The sequence below is a fragment of the Podarcis gaigeae genome (genome assembly GCF_964106915.1).
Source record: "Podarcis gaigeae genome assembly, chromosome: 10".
Lineage (NCBI taxonomy): Eukaryota > Metazoa > Chordata > Lepidosauria > Squamata > Lacertidae > Podarcis > Podarcis gaigeae.
In genome coordinates, this window is record NC_139686.1 from 72,726,168 (window position 1) to 72,750,448 (window position 24,281).

The following is a 24,281-nucleotide window of genomic DNA, read 5'->3' on the forward strand; positions in this document are numbered from 1 at the left end:
AGAAATACAAATACACATTATGTCACTCTTCTTATGCTTCAATAATAATAATAATAATAATAATAATAATAATAATTTATTATTAATACCCGACCCATCTGACTGGGTTTCCCCAGCCACTCTGGGCGGCTTCCAACAGTAGTCCATCAAACATTAAAAGCTTCCCTAAACAGGGCTGCCTTCAGATGTCTTCTAAAGGTCTGGCAGTTGTTGTTCTCTTTGTCATCTGGTGGGAGGGCATTCCACAGGGTGGGTACCACTACCAAGAAGGCCCCTGCTTGGTTCCCTGTAGCTTGGCTTCTCGCAGTGAGAGAACTGCCAGAAGGCCCTCGGTGCTGGACCTCAGGGTCCGGGTAGAATGATGGGGGTGGAGACACTCCTTCAGATATACTGAAGAGCTGATGGGACAAAGAGGTCTTCAGCTGCTGTTTGAAGACATGTAAGGGGGCTGTGGGTAAAAGCCTCAGCGCCGATGGCTTGCCGATCGAAAGGTCGGCGGTTCGAATCCCCGCGGCGGGGTGCGCTCCCGTTGCTCGGTCCCAGCGCCTGCCAACCTAGCAGTTCGAAAGCACCCTTGGGTGCAAGTAGGTAAATAGGGACCGCTTTCTAGCGGGAAGGTAAACGGCGTTTCCGTGTGCAGCTCTGGCTCGCCAGAGCAGCGATGTCACGCTGGCCACGTGACCCGGAAGTGTCTTCGGACAGCGCTGGCCCCTGGCCTCTTGAGTGAGATGGGCGCACAACCCCAGAGTCTGGCAAGACTGGCCCGTACGGGCAGGGGTACCTTTACCTTTACCTTTTTTAAGGGGGGGACAGACTGATCTTAATAAGGAGGGAGTTCCGGTTTCCAGTTCTGAGCAATGGCAGTGGCTCTCTCACGTCGGAGAGAGGCTCAGACGAAGGAGAAGAGAACGTTAAATCATTCCCCGAAACCTCCGAAGGTACAGGGGAGCAGGCTGACCTGTGGTCACCTCACTGACTCGCTCCCACATGGGTCACTACGGGGGTGGGCGGTGTTGAGTCTCTAGCACCTTCGCCATGATGCAAACCCTCCTGACTGCCATCAAAAGCAGAGGTTCTCCTAATGATTGGCTGGTAATTGGCATTAAGTAAAGGAGATGTGGACACCAGAACTGTAGACCATCCAGCTGCATTGAAGTGAGGTTTGAAATCTGGAGAAGATTTTATTCTGTGTTGGTAGTGGTGGATGGAGGAGAGGGGGGCTCTCCGCTATGTTTTATATTATGGAAGTTCTTAAGTTTATGATTTGGCAACCCTCTCCAAATACAAGATTTAAAGAGATACATAGTAAATCAAACCATCCTCTGATGGTGTTTCCTGCTTGGCAGGGGGTTGGACTCGATGGCCCTTGTGGTCTCTTCCAACTCTATGATTCTATGATTCACTTGTAACTTTGATATTTAAAAGAAGACTTAAAGCAGTGTGGGTGGGGAGCCTGGCTGTTTCGATGGATGTCGTTGGAGACTAGAGCTTATTCCTCCCCCTCCTTAAAAAAAGAGACAATGGACTTGAACATAAGTTGTATCTCAACCTCTCGTCAATAGGAATGACATTGGCCAAAGGTGCTGCTAGCAGAGGGACTCAAAAGCAGTAGTGGTTTCACCAGCGATATATTGCTAAGTGAAACTGCCATCCCACTCTGCATAACCAGGTTGAAATTTGGAAAAATCAATAAAAATAATTGACACACTGAATAAGGATAAAGTTCCAATAGGGCACCCATCCTGTGTGGCAGTAACACACAAAGGGCCTTGTCTTGTAGATCTTAAATCACTGGTTTCCTGGTACTGAGGAAGGCATTCTTCCTTCAAGTACTTGGGTCTTAAGCCATACACAACACAGAGCCACACATGCATATTTACATGCACTTGAAGATGCAAACATTATCAGCATTTCCAGCTGTAATTGGCAAGCCAGGGAAAAGCAGGCTTTCGGCACTCCTAGCCACTGAAGCCACACTGACAGTACGGAATCCTGGCTACACCCATGAGCAGCAGTACCACCACTACAAAGAAGTACAAGCCTCTTTCGTCTTCAAACTGTAGGTCATGATATATAATGGGCAGAGTGTTGAACTGGGACCAGAAAGAAATAGGTTCAAAAAACCACATAGCCAAGAAGCTTACTAAGCAAGTTTTGCTCACACTAGAAAACACTACGAAAGCTTTCATAAGCTGCACAGAAGAAATACAAAAGCAGTAAAAATAAATATAGCGAGCATTGCCGCTCTAAGCATACATTAATCTCCACACATACACACAAAAGAAAAACATATTCTAGAAATAATGAGTTCAATGTCACAAGCTACATTTTTCATTAACTTCTCTGCTTAGCTGAAGTCCTCTTAAAAAATTTACATTAATAAAAAATATTTTGCATAAACATTTCTACCAAGTAAATTAAATCAATTTGCTTTAAGGAAATGCGCTATGTATTTGTTGAGGACCAGCCCCCCTTTGACCAGAAGGTCTCATAGCAACATACATACAATAGTTAACATGCAAAGGACAGAGGAATCAAGTTCTTGATGCATTTATCAGGATTAATATACACTCACATTCATATGAATTAAACAGGTGCTTATAAAAAGACAAACAAAGCCTACATATATGAAAATCTAAAATGAGAATAAAAATTTCACAGGGAGTCTTCAAACATTTTAATTCACGCATATCTTTAAAATGTTTTGTGTTTATAACCCCCCCACACACACACACACAAAATAAAAAATACAAAGTGCAAATGACGTTTAACAAATCATTTGTGGGATTGGCTGTGGTACCCAGTCAAAGGCGCCAGCGTTTCCTGCTGTGTAATGTGTGAAACGGCCCTCCAATGGCCATTTAAACAGTGAAAATGGGGACACGGGCAAAAGAGAAAATAACTGGAGTCAGAATTTTAAATTAGAGGAGAAACAATGCAAATTTAACTCCAGAATCAAAACCTGAAATGTTCCCAAGGGCCGTTTCTCTCAATATATATGAGAGAAGAAGAAAAAGCCTGCACTGCTTTGGTTGCTAGCTACAACCTACTCACTCGTCTTGCAATAATCCCACAGACTTCAAATAGAGTGCTTTGGAGAAAGCAGTTAGTGGATGGCAGCCAAAAACAACGCTACTGCAGTTATTTTGGAATATTTACCCTACACTGTGAGGCAAGCTATGTGGGTTAAGCCCATTTTTATTTGTTCTAAAAGGTAAACACTTACTAAAAATAAATACCTTAAACAGAAATGAAGGGCAATAACTATTCAAAACCTAAGTTGCTTAGGACACAACCTCTGTCCATCCACAAAGTAGCTGGTAGTTTTCTATGGTGTTGCCAAAAGCGGCTGACATTGTTTAGCTACCAGAAGAACAAAATGGAATCACAGTGTAACATTGGATCCCATGCCAAGTAACATCTGTACACACCATCAGGGATTCCCTATAAAAGACATCTTGTTTGGACTACATTATCCTTTCACATTTTATCATGATTCATTCTACTGTTAATTCAAACATAAAGTTTATGATCATCAAACAGAGCTGTCTCTCCGCTCTCACTACTACCATACAGTACACAAAGGAAATGTTTGCAGTGAGAAAAATAGACATCTATGCAGGCGACAGGCTTTACTTAGGACTATTTCGCTCCTATCCTATTTGCACATAAAGAAACAGATACCTGGAAGAAGAGGAGCATGGTTATATTAGCCCAAAATTATTATGGGTGAATACAGATACCATTTTGTACGCCCATCATCTGGAATGCTATGCCAAGCATTAACAATGCAGTTGCTTTGGGTTTTGACATTATTTTGAAAATGGTTTTTGGAGATAGGTTTGATGAAAAGAAATTTAATAGACACACGTGTGGTGAGAATTCCACTGCACCCTTGTTTTTAAAAAATCATCTGCTCTGTGAAAAGACCACATGATTCAGCTCCACAAGGTCACAGGTTCTCTTCCCACCCTTTTCCTGTTAAACTGCAAGCAAACATGATAAGACAGGGCTCAAGAGCCACAGAATTTTATTCAGCAACTGATCTCTATGAACTATTGCTCAGTGAGCTTTAAAAGTATAGCTGACGCACTGTGAAGTAATTGCAAGCAACCAGCCAGAGCAATTCCCTAAAGCCTAAAAGGCTAAATTAACTGAAGGATTCCTGTGAAGCATCACAGTGTCTCTGGGCTGCTTCTTGTTGCATAAGCTTTGCCGCGTGATCCTGGCTGCTAGCAGATGGCCCCCAAAACTTCTCCAGCATCACGCTGTCAATTAAACAGTGACACTAGTTATATTTACAAGCCAGTTTCCAGGGGTAGGGGGGAAAGATCTGTCAAATCCTCTCTTAAGGCTGATGCCCCTTGACAGAATCATTATAGATGAAACAAAAAAAAATTCCTTCCAGTAGCACCTTAAAGACCAACTAAGTTAGTTCTTGGTATGAGCTTTCGTGTGCATGCACACTTCTTCAGATACACCTGAAGTATCTGAAGAAGTGTGCATGCACACGAAAGCTCATACAAAGAACTAACTTAGTTGGTCTTTAAGGTGCTACTGGAAGGAATTTTGTTTTGTTTTGACTATGGCAGACCAACACGGCTACCTATCTGTAACTGTCATTATAGATGGTTTGTTTTTTCCAATTTCTGTGTGCCCTTGTAACTTACTACACGAAACTTGCTTGATGTTTTTATTCACACAGTGGTCAGTTCATAGCATCTATCTGCAGGCTTCTCTTACAAGTCAATGCAAGCCAAAGTGTCTATTAAATTATTGAAAGGCCTGGTCACACATCGTATTAAACCACAGTTCAAAACAAACAACAGTTTAATGGGAATGTGCAAGCTGCTCAGATGTTCTCTGCTCCTCCCCCACTCCAAGAACCAAGCTTATGACAAACCATGAGTGGTAACTAAGGTTTGTTCTTGGCTCATAGCTAATGGCCTGTTTGGAGAGACACGAGCCCAGGTTCAGACATTATGACCAACCAGAATATGGCTTGTTTCCTGGCAACAGCAGGACAGGTGGAGCTGTTGAGCAAGACAGCATTGCAGCAGCAGTCTGGGCAATGAGTTAAACCAAAGTTTGCTTTTAGCTATGGTTTAATGTGATGTGCAAACTCACCCAGCACGACTAGTCTCTTTCAGATCTCATCTCTACAATGATCACACTTAGGAGGAAACCCCCTTCTCTCAACTGCACATCTGTACTATGGGGATTAACATTGACCTACCTTGCAGAGTTGTTGTGAGGATAACTGAGATAAGGTACTGATGACCAACAATGGTGCAGATTCAATTAATAGCACAGATATTGTAGCCCCCTTGTCTCAGTCAATTATCCCAAACCAAACTGACTTTGATTCTGACAAAAATATTTATTAGTGGCCAGATGCACAATGTCAGATGTTTGAAAATGCATGTGCTACAAAAAGCAAAGGACAGCACCTGCATTTAGAAATCATTCAGTTGTACATGCAATTTTTGCCCATGGGTCCTAAACACAAGGATACCCAAGACAATGGAGCAGAAAACACTCTGGGTAAAAAGGACAGGCTGAAACACATTGAAGCAGGGATGAGGAACCCATGGTGGTGCTCCAGAAGTTGTTGGACTCCCTTAGCCCAAGCTAGTATAGCCAGTGCTCAGGGATAATGGTAGCTGTAGTCCAACAACATCTGGAGAGCAACAGGTTCCCCAATCCCACCTAAAGTATCAATCCACTAAAAGATTAACAAGATACACACCTCTTTATTTCTTTACATAACTTAAGTTCAGCACAAGTTCCAACTACAAATTACAGTAAATCAAGACTGACATTACCCAAGATGAATAGCTTCCAACCACTTAGGCCAGTGTTTCCCAAACTCGGGTCTCCAGCGGTTTTTGGACTACAACTCCCATCATCCCTAGCTAGCAGAACCGGTGGTCAGGAATGATGGGAACTGTATTCCAAAAACAGCTGGAGACCCAAGTTTGGGAAACACTGACTTAGGCAAAGACATTATAATATATAGTAGGAGTGTGGTTCTTTCTCTGCCCTTCACTCTTAATAGCATAGGTAACATGGTAACTTGGTTAGCTAGGGCTTTTCCCAGACTATTTGCAAAACTATATGATAAAGATGCAAAGTCTTCTGCCCTGCTTTTCAAGCTGTAAACATGTCCAAAAGACAAAGGCGTGTGTGCAGACTGGCAATTCAAGCATATGTGCTTTGGGGAACTTGCAGGCAAAGCTACTGTAAATACCATGCTTTGGGCTACCGATTCATGCTGTTGAACTTTCATTTAGTATTGCATTGCATTTGCACTGTTTATTAACAACCTCCACCCATAAAATCATTTTAAAAAAAACAAAAAACAACAACAACTGAACAAATACTGCCCTCAAGTAGAACTGTGCTACCCAAACGAAGGACTGGAATTCCCTGTGAGTAAATGAAGGCAAGCTGTCGCTCAAGTGGATTTTCCTCCAGTTATGGTCTATTTCACAGCTGCTGTAATGCCCAACAGCTGAAATGTTTAAATCTGATTTTTATATTAGCAGCACTCAGTCAGAGTTGTTTTGAGACACAGGCGTGAGTGGTTTGCTCTCAAGGGGATCTCATCACAATAAAAGTAATTGCAAGAATCTTTCTTATTTCTACACCAGGCAAGCAGTTTCAAGCTAACCATAATTGCCTTTCATTTCAACCAGTCTCAGCTTTAAAGGAATAACTCAGAATTAGATCTGTTGTACAAATTAAACACTACTCGCATGCTGGGAAATGTTTGGACAGGAATAATACAATCAGCCTGAAGCAAACTGGCAGGATTCTATATGTACTCCAAGGCACAAAGGAGAGTTTGAAGGTCCAGCTTTGCTCAGAACAGCAGTCTATCGGGGTAAGTGACCAACAGTCATTCTTTGACTATTCAAACACACTTTTTCATACAAAAAAAAGAAAAAGAAAATTGTTTGCAAAAGTGAATGTTTTCAGGACCAGGAAAAAACAGTAAAGCATATGTAAGTCTGTACAAATGAAGCTGTTTCAAATATGGTTGTATTTCTAAACTACAATTATAGACTTTGTTATATTCTTATTTTAAAAGGCACAATACATGTCCATATATATTGGGTGGTATTCAACTAAGTTTTACTTAGAGTAGCCCCAGTGAAATTAAACAACATGACTAAGCTAGGCCCATTGATTTCAGTAAGTCTCCTCTGAGTAAAACTTAGTTGAATACCACCCACTATGTTCTGCTGTGGTCATCTTGAGAACTATGCTGCATCAAGTATTTATGGTCTGCATAACAAATAAACAGAGCTGAAAATATGGGGCTAAAGTACATAGGACAAGATTCTTAATTTATTGCATACCCATTTTCTAGGGTTCACAATGTCTCGTGCTATATTCATAATGCAGCAGTCCTACCCACCCCTGGATCTTCTCTCCTGACATGGAAGCCCATAGCTGCATTGCATGCCTGAGTCACTCTAAGGGCTTCTGAAGTACCAAGTGACAAGCATATATTTGCCCCAGCCTTCTTCTCAAGCACAGATGTGGCGAGCGATCATTCCAGCAGTTGCACTGCGTCTGAAGGGCCTTCAATCTGCAGGGACGATCTACCACTCCCAGCCCCAACTATACTTAAGAAGAGAACAGAGATGATTCTTTTCTGTGCTGTGCTGCTTTCTCAGCTGCCAAAAGCAGGACCAGCCCAGGACATTTTGGCATTTGAGGCAAACCACAAAATGGTGCATGCACACCCCAGACAGGGAAGAAGGAGAGGGTGAAGCTCTACATCAGGAACAAGGAGAAGAATGAAAATCTACACACAATGAGTTCCTTGGAGCAGTGTTAGAAAGTGGGATGGGAAAGCCAGGAGCCATGTGGCTCCTGGGACCTAGGTTGTGGGCACCAAAACAAAAAAAAAAATTGCTTCCCCGCTACCAGACCAAGCAGCCCCGTAGCAAAAAAATAAATAAAAAATGCTGCTGGGTGAATTGGGGGTCTGAACTCTACCCCACCAAGGCAGCACAACAGCAAAAAAACTTTTCCTGCCAGGTGATTCACGGGGTCTGCAGGGTAGCAAAATAGTTGATTTCCTCGGCAGCAGCAAAAAACAAATACGAGTCTTTAGCTGCTGCACTACTGGGTAAATCATCTGTTTTGCAGGGTAGTGTGGTAGCAAAAGACAAGTCTGCCCTGCCCAGTGCCACCAGGCACTGAATCACATGGCCAGGGAGGTAGAGATGCTAGGTGCCAAAGGCAGCACCTGGACATCTCCATCCAGTTGCAAAAGGCTGATTGCCAATCACAAAATGCAACTGGTGCCGGCTAATTTTGAACCGTGCCTTGGAGGCCGGACTTGCTGCCCTCTGTATACTGCCACCCAAGGCAGTCACCTCACCTTGCCTCATGGAAGGGCCAGCCCTGGCCCCAAGCACCTTGAAAGTGCAGAGGTTTGTTCCTGACCCAGCACCACATTTCAGTTGTTCCTCTCGACCCTTTGCTAAAATCATGAAGCAGGTTTGCTTTTCCGAATAAAAATATTTTTTAAGCATTCATCTCACAACAATCCCCACAGAAGAGCAAAAAGCAATTGAGTTATCTCTGTTGAACGAAGCTACTTAAAGTAAGGGGTTTACAAAACCATTCTTGGAAATAGAAGCCAATTGTATTATCTCTTATCTTGAGGATAAGCCCAGGGCAAAATCACATTGCAAGACAACTAGGGCAAAATCCATTTATGCTACTAGCTATGAGACAGTGAACACATGCCTGCTCTTTGTTATTACAGCAATATCTAAACTGCAAAAATTGCAACACTTTTTAACATCTTTGTACTTACAGGACCCAAAGAAAGAAGAAAGATTTTAGTAGTTTGTTTTAATGCAAAGCATTCACACATGAAAATGTGTGAGTGAGAGGTAGACAGAAATACATTAAGAGAAGAAGAAATGTTGTGAGCATCAGCACACCTTTTCAGTCCTATTCTCCTCATAAGGCTTGACTGGAGTTGGTCAGAGCTAGGCTGCCATTGTCTGCTCCAAAAAATGGGTCCTGTTCTTCCACAGCTTCCAATGCAGTCATGAATACAGTCATGCAGAGTCTTCCATCCCAGCATTACAACAGGACAGGCCACATCACAAAACAAAGGATGCCTATGAATACCCATCCTAAAGGTATTTTCTTGAATCACCTTTAGTTTTCAGTGGAGCCTAACAGCAAAGTAATTCAACTGTAAGCCACCTTCTCAAATAGTCTCATCAGAATATTTAAGGCCCAGCATATACCTCTGAATATACAAGACTGGAAGAATCATAGCTGTCAACTTACAGATTTGAAAATAAGGGACCAGCAGCCTTGAAAATAAGGGACCTGCAGCCTCACCTGTTCCAGACACTCCAGTCTTCCTGTCCTCCTGCAATCTGGTCAAACTCATGCTGGTAGCTTCGAGAACATTGTCCAACCAACTTTGTAACCAGAGGTTCAACTGAATAGAATCTGAATCACATGCACCACAAGGCCTATGCTGCCTCAACTTAAGATGGCTCCCCAGCCTGGCTTTGCACTGCAAAGTTTGCAGCAGCACGTGCAACAAAATGGCATCCAGCATTCAAAAAACCCCTCAGCTTGCATTAATTAGCCACACACAAGGCATGCAAGCTCCACCCCCCAGTCGTTCTTAGACTTCTTATTGGGTGAGCAACAGGGCAGGGAGGGAGGGAGAGGAGCTGCTTCCTTTGAAATTTAAGGGACATCATTTAAGGGACATTTAAGGGACATCCATCAATAAGGGACAGCAGCGGGACATGGCGCTGGAATAAGGAACTGTCCCTTCAAATAAGGGACACTTGACAGCTATGGGAAGAATCCTGCCAATGATAACTGAGGTCTTCCACTGCTGGTCTTTCACATCACAGAACTTGGGTGTACATTTTGACCTGTTTCTGTAAACCAGCTGATCCTAAGTGGTCCCCTCCATATTAACGTTTGTAGCTGCCTTTTACCAAGTTGGAAGATTAGTCCATTCAACCTAGTAATGTCAGCTATAACTGGGAGCAGCTCTCCACAACCATAAGCAAAGATATTTCCCAATCATGCTATCAGACATCCTTGCAACTGTAAAAAGGCCAGGGATGGCTCCTCAGGCCTTCTGTGTACAAAAGCTAAGCATTCCCCCACCGCCAGTGTGGTATAACGGTCAGTGTGTCAAATGCCCACTGAGCCAAGTTCACTGGGTGACCTTGGGCCAGCCACTGTCTCAGTTCATCATATTTCACAAGGCTGTTTCGAGGATAAAATGCGGAGGCAAGAACCATGTACACCAGGCACCTCCAACCTGCAGCCCTCCAGATGTTTTGGCCTACAACTCCCATGATCCCTAGCTAACAGTAACAGTGGTCAGGGATGAGGGGAATTGTAGTCCAAAACATCTGGAGGGCTGAAGGTTGTGGATGCCTGATGTACACCTTTCTTGCGTTCCTTGGAGAAAAGGGGGGCCTCCTTGAAGTAAGTATTGTAGAGGCAGAACCATACAACCATCTGCACTTCAAACCAACATATTTAACTTTAATTTCTTTCTACACAAAACCTTATAAAGATTCTCCTGTTAAAAATCTGAGACATCTTCATAGTGCTGTTCTACTTAGCTGGGAACCACAATAGTGAGACATTTAATCTCATTCAGCTATGTACTGTAAACTAGTATCAAGTGGCCAAAACACACTGGTATTTAACTAGCACTAGCATTTAACAGTGGTACCTTGGGTTATAGACACTTCAGGTTACAGACTCCGCTAACCCAGAAATAGTACCTCGGGTTAAGAACTTTGCTTCAGGATGAGAACAGAAATCGTACTCTGGCGGCACGGCAGCAGCAAGGAGCCCCATTAGCTAAAGTGGTCTTCAGGTTAAGAACAGTTTCAGGTTAAGAACGGACCTCCAGAACGGATTAAGTACTTAACCCAAGGTACCACTGTAATCATGTTCAGCATGTCTACACCAATGCTGCACTGGTGCTTATTATTATTAACATATACATTATGAAACCATGAGCTGCATTTCCAAACTCTCAAGGACAGATGCCAAGGAGCCATAACTTTGTGGCACATGTCCATAACATTTGGACTCTGCACACTGTTAACACCAGTCGTAGCCCTGACTAACACAACTGCTCCATAAAGCATGGAGCATGCCCCTGGCTTTCTGGGCAATCAGATCACATATTCCACTTCACAGGATGATTTGCCAAGTATTACAGGATTTTATTAAATACAGACAAACCTTTTGCATGAACAAGGAAGCGATAAGGCATATAGCTGTGATCTGTTTTACATGAAGCATGTCTTTTCAGGACAGTTAACCTCATAGCTCCTGTTTCCCTTGGACAATTATCAGAAATGTTACTTGAAATCTGAAGCCCTTTGGCACCCATTCTTTTCAATCAACAGCCAAAGAAACAAATGGAACATCTGGGAAGGTACAAGTGTGAGAAAAAGACTATATGCCCACAGAGGAACAATGCACAGCACAAGGAGACAACCACAAAATTCATCTGGATGGCAAGACTCATTTATGGAAAATTCCAACACACAGACACAAAATAGAACATGACAGCAGCTATGATCACTTTTTCCCTTACAATTTGGAAAAAGAAATATAATTTAGACAGCCACCCTCCCTCGACTGAGACAAAACCAAAAAATACCAGTCAGCTTGCTCATCTGGTTAAGAACGAAGAGGCAACTTCACAACATCACAAGGAGTTTTCACAGCTGAATTCCCTTTGCAGGGTATGCCATTAAACTAGTCAAATGGGCCTGCACTGGAAAAGTAACTGAAGAAAGAGGACTGTGAACATTATCAGCAGTGTAGATGGGAAAACACACCCACGTCCACCACCATCCAATCTTCAAATTAGAGGTAACCTGCTGGCGAACACAGTTCAACATGGTAAGGCACCTGGGTGAAATTTCAACCAATTCTAATTACACACAAACAAAAGGTTGAAACAAATTTCAACCAATTCTAATTACACACAAACAAAAGCCATGATACTACTGTAGATTTTCACTCTTAACGACATAAATGGATATTTGTTTGTTTTCATTTTATTCTCACAAAACCCCTGTGAGGCAGGTCGGGCTGAAAGAGAGGCTGGTGGAAGACTGTCCAGGGGGCGGGGAGGAATTTTGAACCCTAGCTCAACTCCAGCACTCTCTGAATGCATCACGCGGATGTCATAAACATGATGTGAATTCTGGTGCATCATCCAAGCACTGTTTCCACATCAATTACCGGTAAGTGTTAGGGCTGCAATCCTACACTTGTGTGGAAGAAATGCCCACTCAATAACACTGGCACTTACTTCCAAGGCTCTAATTTATAAAGTCCAACGAACTTAATAAAAATGGGGGGGGGGGACTTCTACTTTATTTATTTCAGGTCCACTTCTAATCTAGCCACAGGCTTCTCACAAGGCTAATTGGCTGGACAGTAATCCTCCGTTTAAGCACCCATTAATATGGGTTAATACTTATTCTGCTCATTACCTTAGGAAGCAGGTATTGTTTATGAAGGACTGTGAAGATGAGCGTTGACAAATGAGGCCTCTAGTTCACAAAGTGGTTTTTTCCCAGTTGCTTATATATATTCAAATAGTTTCAGATCATTCTATTCATTATGATTCTAGGTAAAAGTGTTCACAGTGAATTTTACCATTGTACAGTAGGCTAGCATCTGCACACACCAACACTTCCCTCTCTATCCTCCATCCAGGCAAGCAAAGGGCATCATCAGAGTTCAAGATCACATTCCAACCAGGCAAAAACACTCAAGGAGGGTACAAAGCAAGGCTGGAGAAAGGTGTGCCCCCAGAAAGTCCCAACAGCCAAACAGAGAGTCCGGAAGGGCTGTACTTGGCTAGGAAGCAGAGGGCTGGAGTGATGGGAAAGCCAGTATGGTGTAAACACATGGGCAAAGCCAAATGAGTTTCCCGTCGGTGTGCCTGCACCACACTAACCTCCCTGCTGCATCACCCATTCCCCTCTTTCTTCTTGGGAAGCAGCACTGAGTCAGCTCTCAGGAGGCAAGATGAGCACTGCCAGCCCACCTCACCATCTGCTACTGAGTGCAGTTTGATGTAGGAATCCCAAGTTCAAATCCACAGCAATCCTCTTTGTGGTTTGGCGTTGGGCAAGCCACTGGTCATACAAAAGCCTTCACACATTTAAACCCAACATGGAGGAATTGTGGGACTGCATGGGCTAGCCTCCCCCTCAACACTGACTTGCCCACCAACAAGGCCTCACCACACACACATATGGAATTTTACATGTGTTCTTCCAACACATGCATAGTGCTCCTTCTCAGGCTCACAGTAGGGCCAACATAACCCTGTAAACCCCCTCAACATGTTAGAAAAATTCATAATGTCAGCTAAAAGGTAAAACATAATGAATACTTTAAAATAAGATTGACAAACTGTTGTGCAGTCCCATGTAAAGCTAAAGTACACATCATACAGGCAAAGCCCGCAAAATCAAACATAATCTTTATATTTTATGTTTTTAAAGAAATTAAATATATTGACGTATACTACTTTTGAGATACCAGAGAGGTAACACCTTTTAAAGAGCTATCTTTAGGAAGGGAAACAAATGCACTGAATATCATTTAACAATGTGTAAACCATTTGCACCATGATTATCAGATTACTACAGTGGTGCCCCGCAAGACGAACGCCTCGCAAGACGAAAAACCCGCTAGACGAAAGGGTTTTCCGTTTTGGAGGCGCTTCGCAAAACGAAATCCCCTATGGGGTTGCTTCGCAAGACGAAAAAAATCTTGCATCCCCCGCGGGTTTTTTTCGCTTTTTTCGCCCTTTTCTTAAGCCGCTAAGCCGCTTATCAGCTGTTCTGCTGATAAGCCGCTTAACAGCTGATCGCTGGAAGCCGCTTGACAGCTGTAGCGCTAATCTGCTAAGCTGTCAATGGGCTTGCTTCGCAAGACAAAAAAACCGCTATACGAAGAGCCTCACGGAACGGATTAATTTCGTCTTGCGAGGCACCACTGTACTTAAAAAAGGTATCTTCATGTTCCGATACACCTAAAGCTGACCCCTAATAGTACAGAGGCATGACTGGTACAACTTGTGGGGTAAGCACACTACTACTGCAATCTGCACCATCATGGCAACGCAAAACACAGCTTCCACCACTACATGCATCATCGTCCCACAAAAGTCACAAATTCCATTTCCCCACAAGCACAACAAACTTTTGCACTGGGCCCAAGTACACAGGCCAGCCAAAGTAAATAATGAGCACTTCTTGTGTTGAAGATCCCTAAACATTTTCAAACCAGCAGTTTTGGTCAGGGCTGTTTCCCTTTCAGAAGGCTTCTTAATATTCACTGCTTCCAAAATATTGCTACAGGGGATTACACACACCCAAGATCTTCTGGACACTCCCAGCAACACTGAGACCCCCTTTCCCAGGAACTCTCATCTGGGTTGTAATTTGGTGAAGATAAGAAACAGCAGGAGCACTTTCAAGTAGCAGGAGAGAGACTCTCTTATTTGGCCATACTCCAGTGAAAACAGGGCAAGGCCCTGCTCTGCCAATCCAGAAGATTCGGGGAGGGGATGGCAAAGAACACCAAAAAAACCCAAACAACTGGATAATAAGCAAGTCAACCTTAAGTAGGCCCTATATATAGAGGGCACACCATTACATTCTAGCTGCTCAAATGCAGAAAGATTCAAACTACGATGTGTAACCTACAATGCAGTTAAAAAAGAGCGGAATCAGGGGCAGAGAGCAGAAGGGGAAGGCATCATTCACATGCACCACTGCTGTCTGTAAATCCTTGTGATATACAGGCCCTCCCACCCCACATACATTCCAGCTGCCATGGTTAGGCTGGTAAATGATACTCCTTCCCTCTGCTCACATTTCACTCAAGGCCAATCATAGCGCAAGTAACTTAGCAAGAAGCCATTTGTTTTGCATCCCTCATTTGCCTCATAAACAAAGAGGCCCCAGGAGATATCCCTTTGACACCTTGAAAGTAATCCTCGCTTTCCCACAGGGGGTGTGGGAATGATCACATTCCAATTTCATAAAACTGTAGGACAGAACTAGGTCACCCAGTAATTGTGTAGCCTTAAAGGGGCAGCCGAGTTTGGATTTCACTTTGAAGTCTGAAAATGAGGTCAACATCACAGGAAGGGGTGGGGGTGGGAAGAAAAGGCAGTCTTGAGGGGACATCTCCTCTTCTGACATGCATACCATCCATATGAGAACCTCATGCTGTGGCCCTCATTCCTGAAGGATTTATAAATAAACGCAGAGACTGTACAAACCTACATAGCTGGGAGCTTTACGGATCGAGTCTGACATTGTGAGCATTTCACACAGGGCTCCAGTTTTCCCCCCAAGGTGCTGCCCTAACACGCATCAGGCTATTTCCTTTAACATCTCCTTCTGCGTAACCAGTGCCTCCCGGCTGGAAGAGGTGGGGAGAACACACACAGGTTTCCAAATTGTGTTCAACTTCTGGTCGGTCCTTGAAAATACATTCAGGGTTTCCTCAGTAAGATCAGGCAGACAACTTGCGCCCCACTGCCAGCTTTCTCCTGCAGTGTCCACCCCAGGAGCACATGGGGACCTTCAAGGATGCGCTCTCAGGTGATATAGGGCAACGGTGAGGCCTACAACTGGTGCCCTGCATGAAGCGACTCGCATTGTGCTCTGTACGTGTCCCTGGATCCATTACAACATGCAAGCCCAATCCGTAGAGATTCCTCAGTAGGCAAGGGTTTCCTAAAAGAAGGTTTGAGAACCCCTGAACCTAAAAAAATGTAGTGTCTCAGATAATATTTCTGAAGGCAGCAGCCGCCTCACTCTCTTGGTTTCATCAGGAACTTGGAGCATTATGAGTGAAATCCTAGTGGCATTTGTGTTGACGGCTGAGGCGACAATCTTTTGAAGTTGTAAGTCCTGGATGCTTAACGGGCAGGTCCATTGGCAGATACCAAGAACAAAACAGAAATTGCTGAGAAGTGGTATGATGGGTTAGCAAATTTTCAGGGTTAAGAATTCACTGGCAGTTTTTCAATGAAGTGTAGTTCTGAAACCAGAAATTAGATGATTCCCTCTGTTTAGCTGGTATATGCGACAATCTTGGCCATGTGTATACTTAAAACTTGCAACACAATCTCTGAAATCAGACTTGTTTCATATAGTTTATAGGACTGTAAGACATAGAAAACTGCTAAGATTTTAAATGCATCCTTAATAGCTGTGGAACAATTAGACCAAAATAGATGAGCATCAGTTCTCAAATGTGCCAACATGTAAGAATCAGTCATTTCAACAAACCAGTGCTGAAAGTTAGCTTCTGTAGAAGAAATCAAGCAAACCTTTGAACTGCAAATATGTTTAATGAGGAAGGAAATGCCATAGACTAACCTCTAGGCTCCTTCTTCAGGTTTAACAGGAGTTAAATACATAACAGAATGTGTTCTAGGACTTAGACGCTGAAATGGAGAATGATGTTCACCCTGCTGACACTAAACCATACTAAGGATGAGACACTGACCTGAAAGTGTGGCATATTTCAGTGAAGGATAAATACTGGTGGAGCATATTAGTTAATCGCATGAACTATGTAAGCAGGGAAGTATTTGGTTCAAATATCAGTTCTACCACAATCAACCTGGATAACCTTTAGCAAAGCCACCAACACCATCTCCTACATATGCATCAGACCATGCACTAAATGACTGTATAATGTATTTCAGTATTTGTCACAGAGACAGGAAAAATATAGTTGTCCTTGTACAATAAGGTGGAAAGCAAGCAGCATAACCCCAGCCATTTATGAAATAATTTGGTAACTAACATACTACAGTGGACGCTCGGGTTGCGAACGTGATCCGTGCGGGATGCACGTTTGCAACCCGCATCTGTGTGTCTGCGGGTTGCGATTCGGCGCTTCTGTGCATGCGCAACTGCCAAAACCTGGAAGTAACCCGTTCCGGTACTTCTGGGTTTCGGCAGTCCGTAAACCCAAAAAAACCACAACCTGAAGGGTCTGTAACCCGAGGTATGACTGTACAGTTAAACAAATTAGGAAAACCTTAATTTAAACATGTGCCATTTCCTTATTGGCCTAAAGCAGTTATTTTCTACATGAGAAAATAATTTTAAATGTCACATAAATTCTGTAATTTTTCAGAACCCCAAAGCTGTGTATAAAAGCAAAACTCAATATACACTTGGATCCAGCTGTAATGCAAGGAAGCCAATATTCTAGTTGGCTGCCATGTTTACCAATGTCATGTTGTCAACAAGGCAGTAAATGCAGGGGGGGTGTTATTGGGTTGTCATTATTTTATGGTTTTATATTTTGATTTTATTCTGTGACCCATCCTGAGACCTCCAGGAATAGGGCAGTATATAAATTCAATCACTCAATAAGGTCTGGACTGTATCACTTAAGAAGACTACAGATGGGGATTCACATAATGGGATTCTCTGCCAAGCAAAACATGCCCGACATGTGGAAAAGTCGGAGTATTAGGATACAATCCCCAAGATGCAAGTCTTAAGACTGCCTTAGTAAGAACTAGTTCTCAAATATGCAAAGTTGCAAAGTTGCCATTCAGCCTTCACCAGTAATTCATTTGCCCTCAGCCGTCTGAGGAGGGTGTTACAACCATATCTCCCAAACAAAAAACCTGAAAAGCAACATAGGAAACCTGAAACATACGAAAACTGAACCTTCCACAAGTATAAAAATCCTCTTCTAGAACTGGCAGTCACTTACGACTGTAACTGTGCCCCTTCCCATCCAGTAAGAGTGAGAAAATGTTGGGGTTTTGGAAGAAGTGACTCTCACTGCCCTGGGAAGGAAACGAACCATCCAAGCAGGCCCCCGTCATGGGAAGGGGGGGTGACACCTTTGGGGTCCTTGTTCCCTCAAATGTATCTTACACAAAATTGCAGCTTTTGTTTACCAATATAAAGGGGAGGAGGGGTGCTGCCAGTATTTCACTCCCAAACCTCCAGTAACAAAGAAAACTGCTCCTGGCTTGCAAGAAGTGTACAAAGTGATAAATTTTTGCTGTTCACCAACTTGGGGCGGTCTAGAAATGTTTTTATAAACAAATGGGCACACTTTTTTTTTGTTTAAATTGTTAAAGGAATTTGGCAACTTCACACTTCTTTAAACAGGGCCTACATTTCATAAAATATTCACTTTCACACCCCCAGTTCCCCCACATCTCCAGTTGTGGGCTTGTTCCATTGTCATGGACTACGGAACAGCTGCTGACAGCAATACTGAAACCAGTATGGATGAAGTAGAAGCAGAAGGCGCCCAAAGAGAGCCTACACCTCTCAAAATAATTGTCCTGCTTAAATAACTTTCTCCTTAAAAAGCCCAAGCTCTCCAGGTGAGAGACTAACCAGCCAGTCAGCAGACTTGAGCCAACTGTTCTGTTTTGAGCTACTGAAGTAAAATCCCATCTTTTCCACCACCCTGGCACTTCCCATTTTCATTGACCATCTGCCCTACTCACCAAACGTCCTGTGGGCTTCAGAATCAGCAGTCCCACCTTGAGCACCATGCCCGAGAAGTGCTAGACTACGGTCTCTAGGGTCTCCCAAACACTCACTACTTTTCCTGGTGCTTATGGCTGCAGGGTATAAGGAATGCTAGCAGAGTGCAAGGGCGGCCCGGGGGTGGGGGGAGCATGCATTTGTGTCCAAATAAGCACTTGCACCACGCACAGGCAAATGCCCATCTTTACGCATCCAGGGTCAGTTTATCTCCCACGGTAACAGCACCCTGAATTCTTCAGCTTTTCCCTATATATGGAGAGAAACATTCACTTACATGTGCAAAGCAAAGGAGACCACAATTCACATGGCAGTTCCGTGTGTTTCTGAAAAGCAGCTCTATTTGCACAGCTCCATCCTTGCTCACACTAGAGTGTAACTATACACTGTATATTTAAAAGTGTGAAAATATTACAGTACATCAAGGCTTTTTGACTTCAGGTATATTTGACTGTTCAGAATATCTGCACTTATGAGCGCCTTTGTTGTGGCACTGAAGTTTCAGGAAGAGAGATATTTATTTTGCTGATCACTTATGCCCTTCTGCATGTTCTACAACCAACAGTTCGCAGTGCATATTTTACTGTCAAAACCTTGAACGAGGCTAAAGGAAAAAGAACTAGCAATGCTGACTGCGCCATAAATCCTTAAAAATTGTCTACAGATTAAAAACATGAGGTAAATTTGAATCAGTCACTCCCCATAAATATGGTTTAGAAAACTGCTTTAAGCTATCCTTTAGAATCAGAAAAGCTACTTATGAAGAACACTGCATACCACACAGGCATTCTGCCATTTATTCAGCTCTTCAAAAACAGCTTGGGGTTGCCAGCCTGTTTTGGCCCCCATCTCTTCTGCACACATTACTGAAAACAGATAATCTCTTAAAATGCCATCCAAGAGTCCACTCTGGTACCAAGAGAATAGGAAAGAAAGAAGATGTGGCTCTTCAGCTGGCAAGGCAGGACCCACCAATGGCATTTCAGCTTCACGCACTTGGCAAAAAAATAATAAAATAAAAGGGGGCAGGCACAATCCCCAGAACATAGCATCTGCCTAAATTCCGGACTTACTTTATACTTAGTATTTATGGATTCTTTTTCTTAAAAGTACTTCCAGTTCTCGTCAACTTCAGCATCAAGACACAGGGGACGAATCTTAGAATCATAGCACTGCCAGTTGGAAGGGACCATGAGGGCCATCTAGTCCAACCCCCCGGCAATGGGGGAATCTTTCTCCCAACATGGGGCTCAAGCCTGCAACCCTGAGATTAAGAGTCTCCTGCTTTACTGATGGAGCTATACCGCTTTCAAACACACCAAGACACTTTATATATATTATCCCCATTATCTTTATAATATGAGGTAGGCTACCTCTACAGTGGTACCTCAGGTTACAGACGATTCAGGTTACAGATTCTGCTAACCCAGAAATATTACCTCGGGTTAAGAACTTTGCTTTTCTGAGAACAGAAATTGTGCTCTGGCGGCATGGCAGCAGCGGGAGGCCCCATTAGCTAAAGTGGTGCTTCAGGTTGAGAACAGTTTCAGGTTAAGAATGGACCTCTGGAATGAATTAAGTACTTAACCCGAGGTACCACTGTACTTCTATATTGAAGGGGTCGTGATGTCCTAATGGCCGTGAAGAAACTTGAAATAGCTCACACTTTTAGCCACAAGACACAGCCCCAGATGTAGTGCTCAGTGAAAATGCCACCACACCATCAGCAGGTGTTACGTTAATGTGCAACATATTAGTCACAAGTCAAACCATGATGAGAATAAGAATTTGATCAAACCACCCTGGAGACCAACCCCAAAGCCATTCTAAATTATTCCATTCCCTCCTCCCACTCCATGGCGAGATACTGACTGACCACCTCGTCCTCTGCTTATCCACAGCAGCTCATCTCCTCTCAAGCTGGTTCATAACAGGCTTTCATGTTATCAGGAACCTGACAAGGCCCAGCTTTAACAACTCTCTGGTCTATTACTACTCCTTATGAGCTACCACTCTACATGCGAGGGGCATTCACACATTTGGGAGTCCTCGTGTCTAAGGATGCTATTCTTAGTTGCCCTGTGTGGAGTGACTGTCTGAAACAGAACAGTATGATTTTATTGCTTTGGCTCGTTGTTACTGCATTAGGCTTTTTACCATTTTAATGTTGTGCATGTTATCTGGTTGATTTTATCAGGTACTACACGCTGCATTCTGAAACAAAGTATATTAAATAAATGAATGAACTATTATTTGTATTAATAAACTTGTTAGCCTGGAGTCTCAACAAAAAGATAAATCTGCCTTGCACAGGATACCACCATGCCTATTTCACTGCAAACCACTCAGAATCCCTACTACAGCTGCACAGGATTGCCTCTATCCATCACAACAAAGCTTTATTTTTCAGTTCTCTGGGCTTCGCTGCTCTTTCTTAGAGCCAAGATTCTCAAATGGAAGTTGCAAGTCACTTGTAGGTAGGACAGACAAACGTTGGGCCTGCAAAAGTGATCTGAAGACCAGTGTCCTTTCTCTCTTTGAAGCCGGGGTGAGGCTTCAAATGCAGCAGATAACGGAAGGAACTGCTCAGTTCCTGTCTTTTGGGTCAATCTGGAGCAAACAAGCAGACCGTGTTGCCAGGAAAGAGAGGACAGCAAAAGGAGTCTCTATTTTCCAACTCCACAGAATTCATATGCATCAACACTTCTATGGGCAACAACCTACACACAACCCCCAACGAAACAGATGGTTAATACAGGCCTGGTTTGGGGAGAGGGAGGGTACAATTCAGAAGAGGGATCACTGTATTTTTCACTCCATAAGACGCACCTGACCATAAGACGCACCTAGTTTTTGGAGGGGAAATGCAAGGAAAGCAATATTCTTTAAAGGGAGCGCTGAGCAGAGCCTGTATGCATCCCAGGCTCTGCTCAGCACTCCCTTCCACGGGCCACGTGGAGCAAGTTGGGGGCTTTTCCCTGAGGAGGGAGAAGGGCAGCCCATCAGTGACGGAGAGTCTTTCTGGCAAAAAATGATTTAAATCAAGTCTTACTGACTAGTAATTTAAATCGTGATTTAAATTGATTTGATTTAAATCAAATCCACCCTGCTGGGATCCAAGTCACTGGGAATGAACAGCTTCTCAAAACTGTATTTTGCACAAGTGTAAAAGCGTGCAAGTGTTATAGGATTTCACCACAGTTTACACACACAAAGACATATGCTGCATACATCCCAGAGCAGAGGTTAAAGACACCAAACTGAACCAACAACCCAACAAGCAGAAGCTTCAAAGTGAAGCTTCAGTCAGTCTTTATTTTACTCTCTCCAAACTTTCCTCAGATGGTGCCGCCCAACATTTTTACTGGTCAAAAGAAGGTGGGTTTGTTTTGCTCCCGTGAATAAGCAAACGGCAGATGTCTAGCTGGAATATATGGCAGCTTCCAGTTTCACAGGCAGGAAGAGAAATAAAGAACTCTGTGTTCGCAGGAGCCCTTGCTCCCAACTGGGCAGAGACAGCAGAAATCTGACAGGCTTTTAAAGCAGCAGAAAACATAACAATATTAAAAACACAAAGTAAGTACCTATTGGACAGAACAACCTCTCCCAAAATAACCCTTATCCCAAATTAATGAAACCATGACTTTTTAATTCAATTAAACTGCAGTTATCGAGCCATTCACACACTGCTGAAGCCAAAACAAAAATCAATGAGGCTGATCCAAAAGGAATCTGGAAAGTTCACTTCCACTAGCCTTGAAACTGCACTACAAGTATGGGGTGTGATTAGGCATGTTGGTTTTTAAAAAGCTACCAACTTAAATTAAACCTCAAGCAAATTTTTATTGGCACCAACAGACCGGACTAATAAACTTCTTCCCTCTAGTCTAGTGAAACATAGAACCTTAGCCTGGGAGACATTAAGCCAGCAGCCCAAAATATTCTCTCAAGCGCGACAAGGTTTTCACAATATCCTGCTAGATCCCCACCACTGCAAGATCACCTTTTCCATTTAGCACCAGTGTGAACATAAAAGTAGGCCGTTCTTCCCAAGTTTAGGAGGAGGTCTTGAGCATATACCTTCCTTAAAATCTCTTTCCCCCCTTTACCAAATCTCATCCATTTTCATTTTTAATATATTTCCCCGTGCTTTCATCTACATGATTTTCCACAAACACACACACACTGCATTCATTGCCCAATCATCACAGGTTTGAGAAAAGACTCCAATTTCCTTGGCGTCTGATCAACCTGTTTGGATTCTAACCTGCAGATTGGCTCCCCCTCCCTCCCCCCTTCCAGGGAGCTGGTTTAAATAAAGCCCCCCTTACCGATCCCACCCCAGGCTTCAAGTTTACATTTCTCCACCCTTCGCAGGACTCGCTCCTTCCCCCCCCCCTTCGGAAGATCAGCCCCCATTCAGGACCCAACTCGGCGCTTCCTGCCGATGGCCAACAAGTGGGGAGGGGGCACCTGGCAGCCAAGACCCGGAGGGGGGGGGATAGAGTGTTCCAGGATGAGAGAGAGAGAAAGGGAGGAATTTGGCAGCATCCCCGAAGCAGCCTGTCCAGAGAGCGGCCGCGCTTGCAAGCCAGGAAAAGCAGGCGAGCTCCTCCTGCACACGAGGAGACCCACGGACTTACCCAAGTCGGAAGCGGACCGGGACTTTCAGCAAAGAAAAGGCCTCGCCCCTCTGGCCAACTTTACAAAGCCATCCCTCGCTCTCTCGCTCTCCTTCTCCCCGAGCTCCTTCCGCCTGGCGCCCCGCAGGATCCCGGCCGGAGAAGCGAGCCAGGCGGAGACCCACGTCACTCCCTTCCCCAGGCTCCTCCCGCTCCCGCCCCCGCAAAGGGAGGAAAGTCCGGAGAGCCCGCCCCCGCCAACCGGGGATTGGAGAGGGAGGACGTCACTCGCGGGAAGGGGGCGGGGCTGGGGCTGGCCCGCCTCCCCATCGACATTCCAGGATCCCGGGAAGGGGGGGGGGAGAGGCGGCGCGGGGAGTGAACAGCGCGCAGCGAATCACGCGGGGGGTTTGTCGCGAATGCAAAGTGCAAACGGGGATCTTTACTACCAGTGCAAAGTGAAAACTGGTTTTAGAGTTTTTCCATTTTGAAAATCATTTTCCCCTCGTAATTTCCGAAACTGCGTGCTCTCGAGGCGGGTGGGGAGAAGAGCCCCAGGACTTTCAGCAACTGGGAAAAAACTGTGTCGTCCTGGAAGAAATCTGCCTGCTCCAGGCCATGCTGGGGGGGGAATTGGAATAAGGTTGCATTTTAACAGCCTCCCCGCCGTTTGGCCCATTCCTTCGCCCTCGCGCTCCGCTTGCAAGGCTTGCTCTTCGCAGTCCGGAACTGAAATTAACTTCAGTCTGGTTTTACAATGGACGTTATTCACGCAGCAGCAACAGCAAACACCAGCCAGTCGCGCAGCCAAATTCTGAATGAATTGCAATTCAACTCAGGGACTGTCGCGAAATCATTCAGTTTAGGGACTGTTGCTAAATCATCTTTTGTGTGTGTTTTAGGATTGGGGAATCAAAACAAAAGCTTCTCAAACTAATTTTAAAAGGTCTGGCCTGAGACAGGACTTATAGAATCAAACAACTGTGGAATTAGAAGGGACCCCAGGGGTCATCTAGTCCAACCCCTCAATGCAGGAATC

General features: G+C 44.0%; 1 protein-coding gene across 25 annotated transcripts in view; it reads right to left on the reverse strand.

The window, feature by feature from the left end:
• PPFIBP1 (PPFIA binding protein 1) overlaps positions 1-23,467 on the reverse strand; it is a 120,932-nt gene extending 97,465 nt beyond the window's left edge. For 18 of the 25 annotated variants that reach the window (XM_083701386.1, XM_083701392.1, XM_083701388.1 and 15 more), the window contains exon 1: positions 23,264-23,442. The gene's annotated coding sequence lies outside the window, so the exon portion shown is untranslated. Of the gene's footprint in view, positions 1-23,263 lie in introns of all 25 variants that reach the window. The other 7 variants (XM_083701395.1, XM_083701393.1, XM_083701366.1 and 4 more) reach the window with 5 other exon arrangements.
• Between the last annotated feature and the right edge of the window lie 814 nt (positions 23,468-24,281).